Source organism: Delphinapterus leucas, chromosome 3 (assembly GCF_059928025.1).
Source record: "Delphinapterus leucas isolate spDelLeu-1000000601 "Yukka" chromosome 3, BTC_Dleu_Yukka2, whole genome shotgun sequence".
Classification (NCBI taxonomy): domain Eukaryota; kingdom Metazoa; phylum Chordata; class Mammalia; order Artiodactyla; family Monodontidae; genus Delphinapterus; species Delphinapterus leucas.
In genome coordinates, this window is record NC_143131.1 from 77,154,087 (window position 1) to 77,168,171 (window position 14,085).

At 36.5% G+C, this 14,085-nt stretch overlaps 2 protein-coding genes across 5 annotated transcripts in view; one reads left to right on the top strand and one right to left on the bottom strand.

Annotated features, from left to right (window-relative positions):
- The window catches only part of LOC111184341 (uncharacterized), a 73,584-nt gene that overhangs the window by 43,385 nt on the left and 16,114 nt on the right, over nucleotides 1-14,085 (top strand). For 2 of the 4 annotated variants that reach the window (XM_089908395.1, XM_089908392.1), the window contains 2 exons: nucleotides 3,170-3,219; nucleotides 5,857-5,926. The exons of 1 other annotated variant lie outside the window; for it this stretch is intronic. The gene's annotated coding sequence lies outside the window, so the exon portion shown is untranslated. The remainder of the gene's footprint in view (nucleotides 1-3,169; nucleotides 3,220-5,856; nucleotides 5,927-14,085) is intronic. One more of the 4 variants, XM_089908393.1, reaches the window with a different exon arrangement.
- The window catches only part of KIAA0825 (KIAA0825 ortholog), a 412,907-nt gene that overhangs the window by 14,994 nt on the left and 383,828 nt on the right, over nucleotides 1-14,085 (bottom strand). The window lies entirely within an intron of this gene.

Consider the following 14,085-nt stretch of genomic DNA (forward strand, 5'->3'; position numbering starts at 1 on the left):
GTCACTTCATTTGCAAATATTTTCTTCATTCTGTGGGTTGTCTTTTTGTTTATGGTTTCCTTTGCTGTGTAAAAGCTTTTAAGATTAATTAGGTCCCATTTGTTTATTTTTGTTTTATTTTCGTTACTCTAGGAGGTGGATCCAAAAAGATATAGCTGCAATTTATGTCAAAGAGTGTTCTGCCTGTTTTCCTCTAAGAGTTTTATAGTATCCAGTTTTACATTTAGGTCTTTAATCCATTTTGATTTTATTTTTTGTGTATCGTGTTAGAGAATGTTCTAATTTCATTCTTTTACATGTAGCTGTCCAGTTTTCCCAGCACCACTTATTGAAGAGACTGTCTTTTCTCCATTGTATATTCTTGCCTCTTTGTCGTAGATGAATTGACCATAGGTGTGTGGGTTTATTTCTGGGCTTTCTGTCCTGTTCCATTGACCTATATGTCTGTTTTTGTTCCAGTACCATACTATTTTGATGACTATAGCTTTGTACTATACTCTGAAGTCAGGGAGCCTGATTCCTCCAGCTCTGTTTTTCTTTCTCAAGATTGCTTTGGCTATTCGGGGTCTTTTGTGTCTCCATACAAATTTTAAGGTTTTTTGTTCTAGTTCTGTGCAAAATGCCATTGGTAATTTGGTAGGGGTGGCACTGAATATGTAGATTGCCTTGGGTAGTATAGTCATTTTGACAATATTGCTTCTTCCAATTCAGGAACATGGTATATCTTTCCACCTGTGTCATCTTCGGTTCCTTTCATCAGCGTTTTACAGGTTTCCAAGTACAGGTCTTTTGCCTCCTTAGGTAGGTTTATTCCTAGGTATTTTATTCTTTTTAATGCGATGGTAAATGGGATTGTTTCTTTAATTTCTCTTTCTGGTCTTTTGTTGTTAGTGTATAGAAATGCAACAGATTTCTGTGTATTAATTTTGTATTCTTCACCTTTACCGAATTCATTGATGAGCTCTAGTAGTTTTCTGGTAGCATCTTTAGGATTTTCTATGTATAGAATCATCTCATCTGCAAATCGTGACAGTTTTACTTCTTCTCTTCCAATTTGGGTTCCTTTTATTTCTTTTTATTCTCTGATTGTCATGGCTCAGACTTCCAAAACTATATTGAATAAAAGTGGTGAGAGTGCATATCCTTGTGTTATTCCTGATCTCAGAGGAAATGCTTTCAGCTTTTCACCTTTGAGTATGATGTTAGTGGTAGGTTTGTCATATATGGCCTTTATTATGTTGAGGTATGTTCCCTCTATTCCCACTTTCTGGAGAGCTTTTTAATCATAAAGGGTGTCGAATTTTGTCAAAAGCTTTTTCTACATCTATTGAGATGATCTTATGGTTTTTATTCTTCAATTTCTTGATGTGGTGTATCACACTGATTTGCAGATGTTGAAAAATCCTTGATTCTCTAGGATAAATCCCACTTGATCACGGTGTATGAACCTTTTAATGTACTATTGAATTCAGTTTGCTAGTATTTTGTTGAGGATTTTTGCATCTGTGTTCATCAGTGATATTGGCCTATAATTTTCTTTTTTTGTGATATCTTTGTCTCGTTTTGGTGTCAGGGTGATGGTGTCCCTCACAGAAGAAGCTTGGGAGTGTTCCTTCCTCTGCTGATTTTTGGAATAGTTTCAGAAGGATAGGTGTTAAGTCTTCTCTAAATGTTTGCTAGAATTTGCCCGTGAAGCCATCTGGTCCTGGACTTTTGTCTGTTGGGGAGTTTTTAATCACAGTTTCAATTTCAGTACTTGTGATTGGTTTGTTCATATTTGTGTGTGGATGATTTCCTACCTTTACTGCATGTTTGCCTTTACTAGTGGGCTCTTCCATTTGTAATTTTCTTGTTTCTTGTGGTGGCCTTTTCTTTTTCACCTAGAGAATTTCCTTTATCATTTGTTGCAAAGCTGGTGTGGTGGTGCTGAATTCTCTTAGCTTTTGCTTGTCTGTAAAGCTTTTGATTTCTCCATCAAATCTGAAAGAAAGCCTTGCTGGATAGAGTGTTCTTGGTTATAGGTTCTTCCCTTTCCTCACTGTAAATATATCATGTCACTCCCTTCTGGTTTGCAGGGTTTCTGCTGAGAAATCAGCTGATAACCTTATGGGAATTCCCTTGTATGTTATTTGTTGCTTTCAATATTTTTTCTTGTTGTTAATTTTTGTCAACTTGATTAGTATGCATCTCAGCATGTTCCTCCTTGTCCGTCCTGCCTGCGGCTGTCTGAGCTTCTTGGACTTGGGTGACTGTTTCCATTCCCATGTTAGGGAAGTTTTCAGCTATTATCCTTCAGATATTTTCTCAGGTCATTTCTCTCTCTCTTCTCCTTCTGCAGTACCTATAATGAGAATGTTGATGCATTTAATGTTGTCCCAGGTCTCTGAGACTGTCCTTGTTTCTTTTCATTCTTTTTCTTTATTTTGTTTCATGGCAGTGATTTCTACCATTCTTTCAGCTCACTTATTCTTTCTTCTGCCTCAGTTATTCTGCTATTGATTCCTTCTAGTGTATTTTTCATTTTAGTTATTGTACTGTTCATCTCTGTTTGTTTTTTCTTTAGTTCTCCTACATCTTTGTTAAACATTTCTTGTATCTTTTCGATCTGTACCTCCATTCTTTTTCTGAGATCATTTTTACTATCATTATTCTGAATTATTTTTTGGGTAGATTGCCTATCTCCACTTCACCTGGTTGTTCTTCTGAGGTTTTACCTTATTCCTTCATCTGGGGCATATTCCTCTGCCATCCCATTTTGTCTAACTTTCTTTGATTGTGGTTTCCATTATGCAGGCTGCAGGGTTGTAGTTCTTCTTGCTTCTGCTGTCTGACTCCACAGTGGATGAGGCTGTCTAAGAGGCTTGTGCAGGCTTCCTGGTGGGAAGGACTGGTTCTTGCCCACTGGTGGGTGGAGCTGGGTCTTGTCCCCCTGATGGGCAGGGCTGTGTTTATTGGGCAGCTGTGTGCTCAGGAAGACTTTAAGCAACCTGTCTGCTGATGGGTGGGGCGGTGTTCCTGCCCTCTTGGTTGTTTGGCCTGAGTCATCCCAGCACTGGAGCCTACAGGCTGTGGGGTGGGGCCAGGTCTTGGTGGGAAAATGGCCTCCAGGAGTGCCCATGCTAATGAGTACTCCTCAGAACTACTGCCGCTAGTGTTTTTGTCTCCACAGTGAGCCACAGCCACACCACACCTCTGCAAGAGACCCTCCAATACTAGCAGGTAGGTCTGGCCCAGTGTCTTATGAAGTCACTGCTTTTTTTTCCTGGGTCCTGGTGTGCACAAGACCTTGTGTGTGCCCTCCAAGAGTGGAGTTTCTGTTTCCTCCAGTCCCGTGGAATTCCTGTGATCACACCCTGCTGGCCTTCAAAGCCAGATTCTCTTGGGGCTCCTCCTCCAATTGCCAGACCCCCAGGCTGGGGATCCTGACGTGGGACTCAGGACATTCACGCCTGTGGCAGAACTTTTGTGGTATAATTATTTTCCAGTTTGTGGGTCACCCACCCAGTGAGTATGGGATTTGATTTTATTGTGATTGCACCCCTCCTACTGTCTCGTTGTGGCTTCTTCTTTGTCTTTGGATGTAGAGTATCTTTTTTGGTAGGTTCCACCATTTTTTTTGTTGATGGTTGTTCAGCAGTTAGTTGTAATTTTGGTGTTTTTGTAAGAAGAGGTGAGCTCACGTCCTACTACTCCACCATCTTGTCTTTGTCTAGCAACTTTAATTATTGCCACACACGAGGAGTTACCCAGGGTCACACAACTGGTCCGTGGTGGAGCCAGGATTCTAACCCAAGCAGCTGGCTCTAGAGTTAATGCTCTTACCCACTATAGTACATCTACTGCAACCTATGTCTCTGTGTCTCCTATAATAATAAGTGAAATGTGAGCTGCTCACAGTTTAAGACCAGTTAGTATCCACTCTGTATTTGTTAACAAATTAATTAATAGGAAAAAACAACAACAACAGTCTCTTTGCACCCCATGATGGCAGGTCAGAACTGGAAGACCTGATTTATTTCAGACCCACTTGAGTTGAGATGCCTCAACTTTTACAGTGGTGGCAGATTAGGAGCCTCTCAAGACAACTCCCATTGCTTCAGCTCTTTGGGGATGATGGGACCACTTCCTCACTTCCCATCCTTACTCCTGGGGAACTAATTAGAAGTACTGCTTCCTCTAACTTCATGCTGATATCAAGGAGGTTGAGAGGCATGATAAACAAGATCTTGGGGCTTCCCTGGTGGCGCAGTGGTTGAGAGTCCGCCTGCCGATGCAGGGGACACACGTTCGTGCCCCAGTCCGGGAAAATCCCACATGCTGCGGAGAGGCTGGGCCCGTGAGCCATGGCCACTGAGCTTGTGTGTCCGGAGCCTGTGCTCCGCAACGGGAGAGGCCACAACAGTGAGAGGCCCGCGTACCGCAAAAAAAAAAAAAAAAAAAAAAAACTTTACCCTCAAAGAACTTATATTTGAATGGATATCAAAGCTATTTCAAGAAATTTTTTCATCTTATGGCCCCTTCAGTAAGCTGTGGTGCCCTCTTCAATAGCTACACAAAATGTGGAGTATATTATGTGTCCAGACTTGGTCACTCTTTCCAAGATTCTTGCTGTTTCAGCTTAGGATATTTAACATGAAATCACCACTGCAATGTGGTGCCTCCATAGATGAATTTTAAGTTTTAATAATTTTTCATTTTCACCTTTGAGAGTAGCTTTGTATACATTTTAAAAATTAAAAAATCAAAGCAAAACATGGCCAACACTTTGATGTGAGTCCAAGCTTTGGTAAAATGCATAAAAGTAACACCAAGTCCAAGAGAAATTGAAACTCTAAGCACATTTTGCTTGCATTCATTCCTTGTTTCTAGTTTAATAAATATTTCCCAGAATGGAGTTTGTAAATCAAAGTAAATATATATATATATATATATATATATATATATACACACACATAAAAAAATATATAAAATGCTTACTTATTCCCTTTTGGGTTCTATGTCAATTGTGTACATTTCATAAATATAAACATAAGACATATTTGCTAAGGAATTACATTTGTTGATGTGGCAACCTCATGGCTTAAAGTATAAAAAATTCATACCTTGTCAGTTATGAATTGCATTTCCCCCATTTGTATAGAATATGGAATTTTTTTGATTACTGGCTAAAAATGTACATGATACTATTTCAGATGTAAGTATTGCTTAAAAAAAAATATCAACATCACCCTGCCTTAAGAGATGAAACATCTGAAAACTATAATCCTTTTAAATAAATTTAAAAAAATCTATTCTTTGCTCATTTATTCAGCTTTCTTCTCACTATAGCCAATTACCAACCTTATCAGTCCATTTCCTTTTATTTATATTTTAGTTGAATGAGTGTCATAACAGGAAGGAAGTATGAATACCCTTTAATACTTACAGATTTTTTTTCAAATTTAAACATCTTTCTTGCTGAGCAGAATTAATGCACTGACTCACTCCCACAGCTATCACCCTGGATGCCCTTTTTCTATTTCATTACCATTTTGTGTATGAACACATCACTGGTGTGGTATTTATCTTGATAGGTAGTGAAAAAACAGTCTTGCCTCAAAAAGCCATGCCATGTTTCCAGCCCTTGTTTATAAGGCATCTTCCAGCAGCAATCTCACTGCAGAGTTGCATGTACTAAATGGTGGCCCAACTCAGATCACTGGTATTCTCCCTGAGTAAAATCCTATGTATGCTGTCAGTTTAATTGGTGCCACAGATAACTGTGACCCTTTTTCCCCTTCAACTGCTTATAGTCATTTTAAGATCTGTCATCACAGCTTAAGGTATGATTATGTCTAATAATGCTTTATTTTGCAGTGGGTATATCACAGTTATTGCCATATACAGAAAATTCTGACTGACATTTCCAGAGCTTTTTGGTGACAGAGTAAGTAAAGCAGTATATTACCTCTTTCTATGACTGCCAGGTGAATAACCCAACACAACTACCTAATATCTTGAGAGAAGGCCTTACTATTTTGGAGAGCCTTTTCCCCCATTTCACATCCCCACAGCACTGCCCTTTATTCCTCTCCTCTGAGTTTATCTCCCTAATTTAAATTCTAACTTCAGATATATCAGTTGACTAATATTAAACTTAACTTCCAAAAGGAGTCCATTTAAATACCTTCCTTCTGTACTTAATGATACAGATTTAAGGTCGAACATTTGTCATTTTTTAATGAAAATAGCTAGGAAGCATTAAAAAATAAAGTGAACAATTGGCATTGAAATATTTGGTAAACAAAATCATTTCAGTTATTTCTGTCCTACCACCTAACCTATTTGCCATAACCTATGAATTTGGCCAAAATGCAGGAAGTCTAAATCAAGCTGACATTCAAAGGTTATTCTCATTAATGTCTAAATTTTCGTGTTGAGTTCCTGCTACTGTATTACAATTCCGATTTCCATATCAAATTTATTAAGTTTTCCTTACTGTTAAAATCCATCATTGGCCCAGCAATATACAGTAGAACCAATAATGTCTATTGATGTTTAATATGCCTAACTTTGTTGTAAATTCAGTTTCTAAAAACAAGGTCTTTGCCAGCCCTTTTATTTATAGGCAATAGAGTATACTCAAGAGGATCTTACCTAACAATTTAGAATTATCATTACAAAATGTAAAAAGCCTGTTGTGGGCCAATTCGTCTTTAACATTAGCCAGAAGATGAACTTTGCCCAAAGAATTCTTTGGAAATATAGTATATTAATGACCCAATGGAATAAACACTTGACCATCAAAAAGCACTGAGTTTGAAAAATTGCTTTATCTTAACCCTGCTTTATACAACATAAACAGATTCATTACTGCTGAAATATGCTGCATCTCTAATTTCATTTTCACAAAACTTCAACACACCACTGCAGACTCCCGATTAGTTCTCTCAGTAAATAACTATGGCATTACCATTATTATTGTTCACTGGAAGTCCCTATTTAGAAGAAGAACAACAGGGAAATTACTACACCGTATTCCCCACCCCCAGCAAACACATAAAAACACAAGTACACACACACACATAGATAATAAAACACTGGAAAATGATAAGAATATTCAAGAAAATGCTTTATCTTTAGCTGTGATTCAGCTATTCAGCTAACTTTATCTAATGGTATATTATTCCATTATTTTTAAAACCCAGGAAAATATTAGCAATTGAATATTATGAGGAAAAATGTCAACCTAATTATGAAATGAAATTAAGCTATCAAGCAATGGAATACTGTGAATCATTAACCTTAAATTCTGTATTACATGGAAGCAGAAAGCAGATTTCAGATAAAAGGCTCAGACTGCATACTGTGAAATATTTTACTTTTACCTGCTCCTAGATTCTGTGGGTTTCTTTTCTGTTTCTTTATCTTTCCTTAATAACTCAAATTTTCAATTACTAGAATTTCATTCCCATTCAGTTTCTATTAAGCTAGCATTGCCTGTGGGATCTAGAAATTGAATTGATAAAGTATAACCAACCTTTTTATAGAGAAGGGCCATTTCTAAAATCCTCTAAACTCTCCTAAGCTTTGAAATTCTTGGTGTTGTGTTGTGGAATCCATTAATGTTACAGAGGGAAAGTGACAAAAGATAGTAATGCAAGACTCTAGGTACCTATGCTTTAAGCCATGAGTCATGATGCTGTCAAATGGATGGGTATTACAATTTGCTAGGTGATGGTAATTAACTAGTCTAGACTCCTTTCAAAAACTACTAAGCTACTTAGTGAATGTTTCTTAGAAGCTATACAAACTTCATAGATCAGATAACTGAACAAAATACTGGCATATATAAAAATATTTTTGGAGTGCCTACTATGAGTCAGGCAATATATTAGGCACAGGGGATAACACCGTGAATACAATAATTATTGCTCCTTCTCTTATGGAACTTATCTCTGTGGCAAAGAAATTTTGGGCAAGTAATCAAATTGAATGAATTAATGAATGGCAGTAACTGCAAAAGTCAATGGTCATGTCCTTTATATTTCAATAATTTTTATGTTTTCTATATACGGATCCTGCATATTTTGGTTAGGGTTATTCCTAGAAATTTTATGGTGTGTATGTTGCTATTATCCAGAGATTTTTTTTTTTTTACTATATCTTCAGTTTCTTACTGGGTTATTGATATTTTTCAATATTTTTCTTATATTTCATAGCCTTACTGATTTCTAAGAGGATTTTATGTGGTATTTTGGGGTTTTCTAAGAAATATTCTCTGCAGTTAATAACCATTTTCCCCTTTTCCTCTCCAGCAGTTAGTCCATTACTTCTGATTTATGTCTTATTCCACTAGCCAGAAATTCTGGAAGAATGTTAAATAGATTGGGAATTCTGTTCCCCCTTGATTTTAATAAGAGTTCTGGTTTTATAATTTATATTACATGATGTGATCTGTCTTCTTAGATATCCTTTCTTTATGAAAAGGAAGTTTCCTTCCTTCTTTTCCTTAAGATTTTGTCTGTTAGGAATGGTGTTTTGTTTTGTTTTGTTTTCAACTTCTTAATTATGATTTCCTTCTCAGTTGGCTAGAATATGATTTTAAGTAATTTTTTTCAAAAAGGCCATTTGATGCTATAGTTTTAAAATCCTTGAATGAGAATTCCACTGCCATCACACATAAACATCTAGGAGGGCATACAATTCTTAGGTTACAACTTTTCTCCTTAAAATGCTATAGACAGGTAGGAATGCAAAATTGAACAGCCACTTGAGGTAGTGTTTTTGGCAGTTTATTAAAAAGTTAAATATACATCTACCATATAACCCTGCTATCCCACTCCTAGGTGTCTTCCTAAGACAAAAAGAAATTTACATTCAGATAAAACCCTATAAACAAATGTTTATGGCAGCTTTATTCACAATAGCCCCAAATTGTAAACAACCCAGATGCCCTTAAACTATTTCATACAATAAAATATAACTCAGCCATAAGAAGGAACAAACTGTTGGTTCCCATTACAACTTGGGTGAATTTTCAATGCGTTTTCCTAAGTGAAAGAAGACAGAATCAAGTGGCTATATGCTGTGTGATTCTATTTTACATGACAGACACTCCTAAAAAAGCAAAAGTACAGAGAAAAAAACAGATCAGTGCTTTCCAGGGGTTAGGAATGGGAGGAGAGATTATCCATAAAGGGGTAACTCTTGTTTAGGGGGTTGATGAAATTGTGCTGCAGGGAACTCTAGTGGTCGACACATGACTCTCTGCATTTGTCAAAGCACATAGAACTGTACACCACAAAGAGTGAATTTTATTATATGATAACAACAACAACAAAATCAACTAGGATGTGGGGGGAATATGAAATACAGACTGTGACATGGGAATCACACAATATTACAAATGAATTACATAACTACACTGAAGGGGGTGGACAAGAAAGGAGCCAAGCTAAGAAACTCTGGAAAGCAGTGTTTTAACTGTTTTAAGACTAAAGACAAAAGAGCTGTTCACGAACAATGTTCTCTAGTTGGTAATTTGTTTCTAACAGAGGGATTAAGAAATGTAAAACTACTCTCTTAGATTAAAAAAGTTATTTTAGATTTTAAAAGTATTTTTGGATGCTCTTAAAGATATTTTTACTTATGTTTATATAGTAGGGTTATCAGATAAACTATAGAAAATGGGAGTCATGTTTCTTACTGTAAGAGAAAGAAGTTACAAATAAGGGAAGAAAGCTAGAATGAACCCTGTCATGTTGGATTAAAATTGGAGATATCAATATGAACTTATTCTTTTAATATATTTACATATAAATGATACAGAAATAAATTTTGATGTGTTTGTATGCATGAGTTAGTAGCTACACATGTGTTTCCTAGCTCTATCCACTGAAAGGAGCTAGAAGGTACCCCAGTAGCAATGAACAGCTGGCACCTAAATCTTGGTTTATAAATTCCACTCTGCTATGCAAAAGACAGGACTCCTCAGAGAAACAGCTACTTCTAGGGCTAGGACAGGAAAAACACAATATGAGCCTGTAGCATCAGAAAGTAAGGATGTTAGGGATTTCCCTGGTGGCACAGTGGTTAAGAATCTGCCTGCCCCACCATCACCCTGATACCAAAACCAGACAAAGATACTACAAAAAAAGAAAGTTACAGACCAGTATCACTGATGAATATAGATGCAAAAATCCTCAACAAAATACTAACAAACAGAATCCAACAACACATTAAAAGGATCATACACCATGATCAAATGGGATTTATCCCAGGGATGCAAGGATTCTTCAATATATGCAAATCAATCAATGTGATACACCATATTAACAAAGTGAAGAATAAAAACCATATGATCATCTCAATAGATGCAGAAAAAGCTTTTGACAAAATTCAACACCCATTTATGATAAAAACTCTCCAGAAAGTGGGCATAGAGGGAACCTATCTCAACATAATAAAGGCCATATACAACAAACCCACAGCAAACATCATTCTCAATGGTGAAAAACTGAAAGCATTTCCTTTAAGACCAGGAACAAGACAACGATGTCCACTCTCACCACTATTATTCAACATAGTTTTGGAAGTCCTAGCCATGGCAATCAGAGAAGAAAAAGAAATAAAAGGAATCCAAATCGGAAAAGAAGAAGTAAAACTGTCACTCTTTGCAGATGACATGATACTATACATAGAGAATCCTAAAGATGCCACCAGAAAACTACTAGAGCTAATCAATGAATTTGGTAAAGTTGCAGGATACAAAATTAATACACAGAAATCTCTTTCATTTCTATATACTAATGAAAAATCTGAAAGAGAAATTATGGAAACACTCCCATTTACCATTGCAACAAAAAGAATAAAATACCTAGGAATAAACCTACCTAGGGAAACAAAAGACCTGTATGCAGAAAACTATAAGACCCTGATGAAAGAAATTAAAGATGATACCAACAGATCGAGAGATATACCATGTTCTTGGATTGGAAGAATCAACATTGTGAAAATGTCTATACTACCCAAAGCAATCAACAGATTCAATGCAATCCCTATCAAATTACCAACGGCAATTTTTATGGAACTAGAACAAATCATCTTAAAATTTGTATGGAGACAAAAAAGACCCCGAATAGCCAAAGCAGTCTTAAGGGAAAAAAGTGGAGCTGGAGGAATCAGACTCCCTGACTTCAGACTATACTACAAAGCTACAGTAATCAAGACGATATGGTACTGGCACAAAAACAGAAACATAGATCAATGGAACAAGATAGAAAGCCCAGAGATAAACCCACGCACCTATGGTCAACTAATCTATGACAAAGGAGGCAAAGATACACAATGGAGAAAAGGCAGTCTCTTCAATACGTGGTGCTGGGAAAACTGGACAGCTACATTTAAAAGAATGAAATTAGAACACTCCCTAACACAATACACAAAAATAAACTCAAAAAGGATTTGAGACCTAAATGTAAGACCGGACACTATAAAACTCTTAGAGGAAAACATAGGAAGAACACTCTTTGACATAAATCACAGCAAGATCCTTTTTGATCCACCTCCTAGAGTAATGGAAATAAAAAGAAAAATAAACAAATGGGACCTAATGAAACTTCAAAGCTTTTGCACAGCAAAGGAAACCATAAACAAGACGAAAAGACAACCCTCAGAATGGGAGAAAATATTTGCAAACGAATCAACGGACAAAGGATTAATCTCCAAAATATATAAACAGCTCATGCTGCTCAATATTAAAGAAACAAACAACCCAATCCGAAAATGGGCAGAAGACCTAAATAGACATTTCTCCAAAGAAGACATACAGATGGCCAAGAAGCACATGAAAAGCTCAACATCACTAATTATTAGAGAAATGCAAATCAAAACTACAATGAGGTATCACCTCACACCAGTTAGAATGGGCATCATCAGAAAATCTACAAACAACAAATGCTGGAGAGGGTGTGGAGAAAAGGGAACCCTCTTGCACTGTTGGTGGGAATGTAAATTGATACAGCCACTATAGAGAACAGTATGGAGGTTCCTTAAAAACCTAAAAATAGAATTACCATATGATCCAGCAATCCCACTACTGGGCATATACCCTGAGAAAACCATAATTCAAAAAGACACATGCACCCCAATGTTCATTGCAGCACTATTTACAATAGCCAGGTCATGGAAGCAACCTAAATGCCCATCGACAGACAAATGGATAAAGAAGTTGTGGTACATATATACAATGGAAAATTACTCAGCCATAAAAAAGAACGAAATTGAGTCATTTGTTGAGACGTGGATGGATCTAGAGACTGTCATACAGAGTTAAGTAAGTCAGAAAGAGAAAAACAAATATCATATATTAACGCATGTATGTGGAACCTAGAAAACCAGTTTGGAGGGCAGAAGTTGAGACACAGATGTAGAGAACAAACGTATGGACACCAAGGGGGGAAAACCGCAGTGGGATGGGGATGGTGGTGTGCTGAATTGGGCTATTGGGATTGACATGTATACACTGATGTGTATAAAATTGATGACTAATAAGAACCTGCAGTATAAAAAAACAAAAACAAAAAACAACTAATACTAAACTTTCTTTGGGTTATTTGTATGGAAATATGTTAATATAAATGTTTCAGACATTGCATGAAATTTCTAAAATTCTTATATATTCTGGTATAATGTTATAAGTCATAATTCTAGTTATTATTTTAAAATGTATATCTCAGAAAAAAAAAAGGTGGTAAAGAAGGTAAAATGAGCAAATCATAAATAAAGCCAGCTATTTCAAAAACAAAACAAAACAAACAAACAAAAATTGGCCTGCCAACGCAGGGGACATGGGTTTGATCTCTGGTTCAGGAAGATCCCCCGTACTGCAGAGCAACTAAGCCCATGTACCACAACTAATGAGCCTGTGCTGTAGAGCCCGTGTGCCACAACTACTGAAGCCTGTGTGCCCAGAACCAGTGCTTCGGAACAAGAGAAGCCACTGCAATGAGAAGCCCACACACCGAAATGAAGAGTAGCCCCTTGTTCGCTGCAACTAGAGAAAGCCTGCGTGCAGCAACAAAGACCCAACGCAGCCTAAAATAAATAAATAAATAATAAAATTAAAAAAAAAAAAAGAAAGTAAGGAGGTTAAAAAAAAAAAGATGGGAGTATATAAAAAAGGCTTAGGAGCCAGCCTGGAAAAGTTAATTGACAAAGTTGGAACAGCTTGAGCAACAAAATAAATAATGATTGCATTACATTATAACCGAATAATAAAATAAATATTCATGAATCCATACTAATATAAATAAGTAAATAAATAGGGGGATATGTGACAACTCTTACTCAAATAACAATTCTAAATAATATATACAAAGAAATAAGAGAAATAGAAATCACTATTAAAACACCATGGCAATATTGCCACACAGTACAATGGCTACTAAAATTAATAGGTAAAAGTTTATGCAGAAATTGGATATTTGCATAAGGTCAAAGTATCTCCCTCAAATATTTAGTAACTACAGAGGAAAAAGAGTAACAACATTAGAGAATCCTAACAAACACCAGCTTAACTAAGTGACCAAGAGTAACATCACCAGTAATAAGACTTACTGATGTTATTTAATCCCTGATATGAGACACTGAGAAGGGCCCATTGCCTCTATGGTTTCCTTACCAATAATGCACAACCTTAATCTAATGAGAAAGCATCAGACAAACAAATTGAGGCACAGTCTACAAAAATAACTGACCAGTACCCTTCAAAAGTGTCAAGGTTATGAAAGACAAAGACTCAAGAACTGGCAAAGATTGGAGGAGACTAAGGAGCCATGACAACTAAATGCAATGTGGGATCCCGGAACAACGAAAGGACAATGGTAGAAAAAAGTTCTGTACTTTAGTTAAGAGTAGTATCCTAAGGTTGATTTCTTAATTCTGATAAGTGTTTTTTGGTTATGTAAGATGTTAAACATAAGGGGAATCTGGGTGAATGGTAAATGAGAAATCTGTGTACTATTTTTGTCACCTTTCTTTAAGTTAAAGATGGCACTAAAAAAATGCTGTAGATGTGCCATCATCTCATAGCACTTAATGCTT